Source organism: Sander vitreus, chromosome 1 (assembly GCF_031162955.1).
Source record: "Sander vitreus isolate 19-12246 chromosome 1, sanVit1, whole genome shotgun sequence".
NCBI lineage: Eukaryota > Metazoa > Chordata > Actinopteri > Perciformes > Percidae > Sander > Sander vitreus.
This window is the reverse complement of record NC_135855.1, coordinates 40,204,289-40,210,567: the sequence shown is the minus strand read 5'-3', so window position 1 is coordinate 40,210,567 and position 6,279 is coordinate 40,204,289.

Sequence of the window (6,279 nt, the reverse complement as noted above, 5' to 3'; positions counted from 1 at the left end):
TGTTATCGCCCCTTGCCGTGTTATCGACCCTTGGCGTGTTATCGACCCTTGGCGTGTTATCGCCCCTTGCCATGTTATCGCCCCTTGCCGTGTTATCGCCCCTTGTTGTGTTATCATGAGAACGTGTTATCGCCCCTTGGCGAGTTATCGCCCCTTGGCGTGTTATCGACCCTTGGCGTGTTATCGCCCCTTGCCGTGTTATCGCCCCTTGGCGTGTTATCACCCCTTGGCGTGTTATCGACCCTTGGCGTGTTATCGCACTTTGCCGTGTTATCGCCCCTTGCCGTGTTATCGACCCTTGGCGTGTTACGCTCCTTGCCGTGTTATCGCCCCTGCGCGTGTTATCGCCCCTTGCCGTGTTATCGACCCTTGCCGTGTTATCGCCCCTATGCGTTATCGCCCTTCGTGTTATCGACCCTTGGCGTGTTATCGACCCTTGGCGTGTTATCGCCCCTTGCCGTGTTATCGCCCCTTGCCGTGTTATCGACCCTTGGCGTGTTACGCCCCTTGGCGTGTTATCGCCCCTTGGCGTTTTATTGCCCCTTGGCGTGTTATTGACCCTTGGCATGTTATCACCCCTTGGCGTGTTATCGACCCTTGGCGTGTTATCGCCCCTTGCCGTGTTATCGCCCCTTGCCGTGTTATCGCCCCTGGCGTATCGCCCCTTGCCGTGTTATCGACCCTTGCCGTGTTATCGCCCCTTGTCGTGTTATCGCCCCTTGCCGTGTTATCGCCCCTTGGCGTGTTACGCCCCTTGCCGTGTTATCGCCCCTTGGCGTGTTATCGCCCCTTGCCGTGTTATCGCCCCTTGCCGTGTTATCGCCCCTTGCCGTGTTATCGCCCCTTGGCGTGTTATCGCCCCTTGCCGTGTTATCGTCCCCTTGCCGTGTTATCGCCCCTTGCCGTGTTATCGACCCTTGGCGTGTTATCGCCCCTTGTTGTGTTATCACGAGAACGTGTTATCGCCCCTTGGCGAGTTATCGCCCATTGGCGTGTTATCGCCCTTGGCGTGTTATCGCCCCTTGGCGTGTTATCGCCCCTTGCCATGTTAATCGCCCCTGTCGTGTTATCGCCCCTTGCCGTGTTATCGCCCCTGGCGTGTTATCGCCCCTTGGCGTGTTATCGCCCCTTGCCGTGTTATCGCCCTTGGCGTGTTATCGCCCCTTGCCGTGTTATCGCCTCTGCCGTGTTATCGCCCCTTGCCGTGTTATCGCCCTGCGTGTTATCGCCCCTTGGCGTGTTATCGCCCCTTGCCGTGTTATCGCCCTTGCCGTGTTATCGACCCTTGGCGTGTTATCGCCCCTTGTTGTGTTATCACGAGAACGTGTTATCGACCCCTTGGCGTGTTATCGCCCCTTGCCGTGTTATCGCCCCTTGGCGTGTTATCGACCCCTTGGCGTGTTATCGCCCCTTGCGTGTTATCGCCCCTTGCCGTGTTATCGCCCCTTGCCGTGTTATCGCCCCTTGCCATGTTATCGACCCTTGGCGTGTTATCGCCCCTTGGCGTGTTACGCCCTTGCCGTGTTATCGCCCCTTGGCGTGTTATCGACCCCTTGCCGTGTTATCGCCCCTTGGCGTGTTATCGACCCCTTGGCGTGTTATCGCCCCTGCCGTGTTATCGCCCCTTGGCGTGTTATCGACCCCTTGGCGTGTTATCGACCCCTTGGCGTGTTATCGCCCCTTGACGTGTTATCGCCCCTTGTTGTGTTATCGCCCCTTGCCGTGTTATCGCCCCTTGGCGTGTTATCGACCCCTTGCCGTGTTATCGCCCCTGGCGTGTTATCGCCCCTTTGCCGTGTTATCGACCCCTTGGCGTGTTATCGCCCCTTGCCGTGTTATCGCCCCTTGGCGTGTTATCGCCCCTGCCGTGTTATCGCCCCTTGGCGTGTTATCGCCCCTTGGCGTGTTATCGCCCCTTGGCGTGTTATCGACCCTTGGCGTGTTATCGCCCCTTGCCATGTTAATCGCCCCTTGCCGTGTTATCGCCCCTTGGCGTGTTACGCCCTTGGCGTGTTATCGCCCCTTGACGTGTTATCGACCCTTGGCGTGTTATCGCCCCTTGGCGTGTTATCGACCCCTTGGCGTGTTATCGCCCCTTCCCGTGTTATCGCCCCTTGCCGTGTTATCGACCCTTGGCGTGTTACGCCCCTTGGCGTGTTATCGCCCCTTGGCGTGTTATCGCCCCTTGGCGTGTTACGCCCCTTGGCGTGTTATCGCCCCTTGCCGTGTTATCGCCCCTTGCCGTGTTATCGCCCCTTGGCGTGTTATCGCCCCTTGGCGTGTTATCGCCCCTTGCCGTGTTATCGACCCTTGGCGTGTTATCGCCCTTGCCGTGTTATCGACTTGAACGTGTTATCGACCCTTGGCGTGTTATCGCCCCTTGCCGTGTTATCGCCCCTTGCCGTGTTATCGACCCTTGGCGTGTTATCGCCCCTTGCCGTGTTATCGCCCCTTGGCGTGTTATCGCCCCTTGGCGTGTTACGCCCCTTGCCGTGTTATCGCCCCTTGGCGTGTTACGCCCCTTGCCGTGTTATCGCCCCCGTGTCATGCCCTTGCCGTGTTATCGCCCCTTGGCGTGTTACGCCCCTTGGCGTGTTATCGCCCCTTGGCGTGTTACGCCCCTTGGCGTGTTATCGCCCCTTGGCGTGTTATCGCCCCTTGCCGTGTTATCGACCCTTGGCGTGTTATCGCCCCTTGTTGTGTTATCACGAGAACGTGTTATCGACCCCTTGGCGTGTTATCGCCCCTTGCCGTGTTATCGACCCTTGGCGTGTTATCGCCCCTTGCCGTGTTATCGCCCCTTGGCGTGTTATCGCCCCTTGCCGTGTTATCGCCCTTGCCGTGTTATCGACCCTTGCCGTGTTATCGACCCCTTGGCGTGTTATCGCCCCTTTGGCGTGTTATCGCCCCTTGGCGTGTTATCGCCCCTTGCCGTGTTATCGCCCCTTGGCGTGTCATCGCCCTGCCGTGTTATCGCCCCTTTGCGTGTTATCGACCCCTTGGCGTGTTATCGCCCCTTGCTGTGTTATCACGACGTGTTATCGCCCCTTGGCGTGTTATCGCCCCTTGCCGTGTTATCGCCCCTTGCCGTGTTATCGCCCCTTGCCGTGTTATCGACCCTTGGCGTGTTATCGCCCCTTGCCGTGTTATCGCCCCTTGGCGTGTTATCGACCCCTTGCCGTGTTATCGCCCCTTGCCGTGTTATCGCCCCTTGCCGTGTTATCGACCCTTGGCGTGTTATCGCCCCTTGGCGTGTTATCGACCCTTGGCGTGTTATCGCCCCTTGCCGTGTTATCGACCCTTGGCGTGTTATCGACCCTTGGCGTGTTATCAACCCTTGGCGTGTTATCGCCCCTTGACGTGTTATCGCCCCTTGTCGTGTTATCGCCCCTTGCCGTGTTATCGCCCCTTGGCGTGTTATCGACCCTTGGCGTGTTATCGCCCCTTGCCGTGTTATCGCCCCTTGGCGTGTTATCGCCCCTTGGTGTGTTATCGCCCCTTGGCGTGTTATCACCCCTTGCCGTGTTATCGCCCCTTGCCGTGTTATCGACCCTTGGCGTGTTATCGCCCCTTGGCGTGTTATCGCCCCTTGCCGTGTTATCGCCCCTTGCCGTGTTATCACCCCTTGGCGTGTTATCGCCCCTTGGCGTGTTATCGACCCCTTGGCGTGTTACGCCCCTTGAGTGTTATCGCCCCTTGGCGAGTTATCGCCCCTTGGCGTGTTATCGCCCCTTGCCGTGTTATCGCCCCTTGCCGTGTTATCGCCCCTTGGCGTGTTATCGCCCCTTGGCGTGTTATCGCCCCTTGCCGTGTTATCGCCCCTTGCCGTGTTATCGCCCCTTGCCGTGTTATCGCCCCTTGCCGTGTTATCGCCCCTTGTCGTGTTATCGCCCCTTGCCGTGTTATCGCGAGAACGTCTTATCGCGAGGGACACGATCCTGTGAAAGTCCTGTGTTTGACCCATCCTCCACCCCGACCATCCTCCCTACACGGATTTTCGCCCTTTCATACTGCTCGCTACGGGGAAAATTCACACACAATCGCAAGATAATGTAAGTCAATGGAGGCCAAACGGCGTTCATAAACACGCTAAAAAGCGAGTGTGTCTTGATAACACGCCAATAATGGCATACGAATTGGCGTATGTCATACATACGCCACTTCATGAGATCAGTCTGCAACACGACTACAAAGAGACGCACAAAAACCTACAAAGAGACACAAAATGTTTGGGGAAATTGCTTTTTTAAAGTGAAAAAAGTCACATTTTCTTGAGGGAACGCCCAGAACCCCCGCCAAATATGTGCACCTAATGGAGCTTACCCACTGCTGGTACCAGCTCTCGGTGCCCCGTCCTCCGATTGCCATTGCAGATTTAGTACCACCTCAGCATGGCTGAATTTGCCTTTGACCCTCCTGATATAGAGAGAGATATAGCTGCACATTGTTGTTTCTGTGTGCGCAGTAACTGAAGCAGGGAACATAAGTCGAAGGAGATTAATGACGGTCTTCTCGCTATATTGAGTTAGCAGTGGCCGGTCATTGCTTATTTACAGCACACATTTCCTCATTACAGACGGGGAAAACAGGTGTTAATCAAAGAGTGGGTGTTTGTGATTAAATGATGCGGCTAAGAAGCTGTGACTGCAGCTCGGGGTGTTGGTGTTCCTGTTTATGTAAGACCGTTTAAATGTAATGAAAGGTATCTTTGTGTTTCAGGACTTTACAGTCGATTAAGGCTTGTTGTTATTATCTAACATTGGGGCTGGGTATCGCCACTTGGAGTCAATTAGGGCTGCAACTAACCATTTTCTGGATGAATGTATTTGATTTTTTGGTCTAGAAAATGTCAGAAAATGGTGAAAAATGTGGATCAGTGTTTCCCAAAAAGCCCAAGATGACGTCCTCAAATGTCTTGTTTGTTCACAACTCAAAGACAAAGCTAACATCAGAGACTGTTTACTTTTCTTTTCTTTTATTTAAATGACTCAAACCATTTATCAAAATAGATTCATCTTTACAGCTCAAGCTTCAACATCGATCCGATTAGGGATGTTTCGGTTAAACTACCAGTATAGCTTGGCTATGAAAGAGATTTTCAGTGATCTAACGCTGTAAATTGTACAACATGCTAGCCTGACAAGCCAGACCCACATCCAGATGTTGGGTCTGGGAACTCACCATTGGCTGGGCTCAATCTGAGGGGCGGGATAAACGGTTGTCTTTCAGATTCTCTCTGCACGCAATAGGATAGCGCTACAACCAATCAGAGCAGAGCTAGCTGATAGATTACACTTTAAACTCCGAACACATCTTCCTTTTTTAAGAATGACTTCAGTGCCGTTCTTTGTTCTTTTCTCAAAGAAAAGCTGAACTCCAAGTCTTCCAGAGTCGCGGCAAAGGCCGACTCCAAAGACCGCTGTTCACCAGCAGCAGCAGCCATAAGCCCCGCCCACCGACTCTATACACGATGTGATTGGCCTGACCAGAGTTTGGTTTTTCCAGCTCGCAAGCCAACGGAGAGTTGCTAGACGACCCTGGCTGCAAATTACATTTGCCGGTTCAATCCCCAATACAGCAGGATAAAATCTGGGTGGGGAAAGTGAAAGAGCAGCACTTGTCCCTCCCTCATCACCACCACTGAGGTGCCCTTGAGCAAAACCCCTTAACCCCAACTGCTCCAGTGGAGCTGCTCAGTGGCCAGCAGATCAGACTGTGGTGGTACTGGGCAGCTTCCAGTATGAATGTGATCAGATCAGACTGTGGTAGTACTGGGCAGCTTCCAGTATGAATGTGATCAGATCAGACTGTGGTGGTACTGGGCAGCTTCCAGTATGAATGTGGTCAGATCAGACTGTGGTTGTACTGGGCAGCTTCCAGTATGAATGTGATCAGATCAGACTGTGGTGGTACTGGGCAGCTTCCAGTATGAATGTGATCAGATCAGACTGTGGTGGTACTGGGCAGCTTCCAGGTATGAATGTGGAACTGTGTGAATGTGATCAGGACGTTCCTGCAAAAGAGAGGCTACCTCTCAGTGAACCTTCCCTGAATAAATAAAGGTTTAAAAAAAATGTCTAACGATTGTGTGAGTGAGTATTGTGTGACTTGAAAAAACTATAAGTCCTTTCTTTAGTGCAGAGACACATCATTCCCTATTTATAGCGTTCTCCTATCCCAAATAACTTATTTAGCATTACATGGTCTAGTTTCATATGACATCAGGGCTTCCCCCAGAGAAGTTGTTTTTTCGACAAGGGCCAGGCTGGGGCCAGTCAC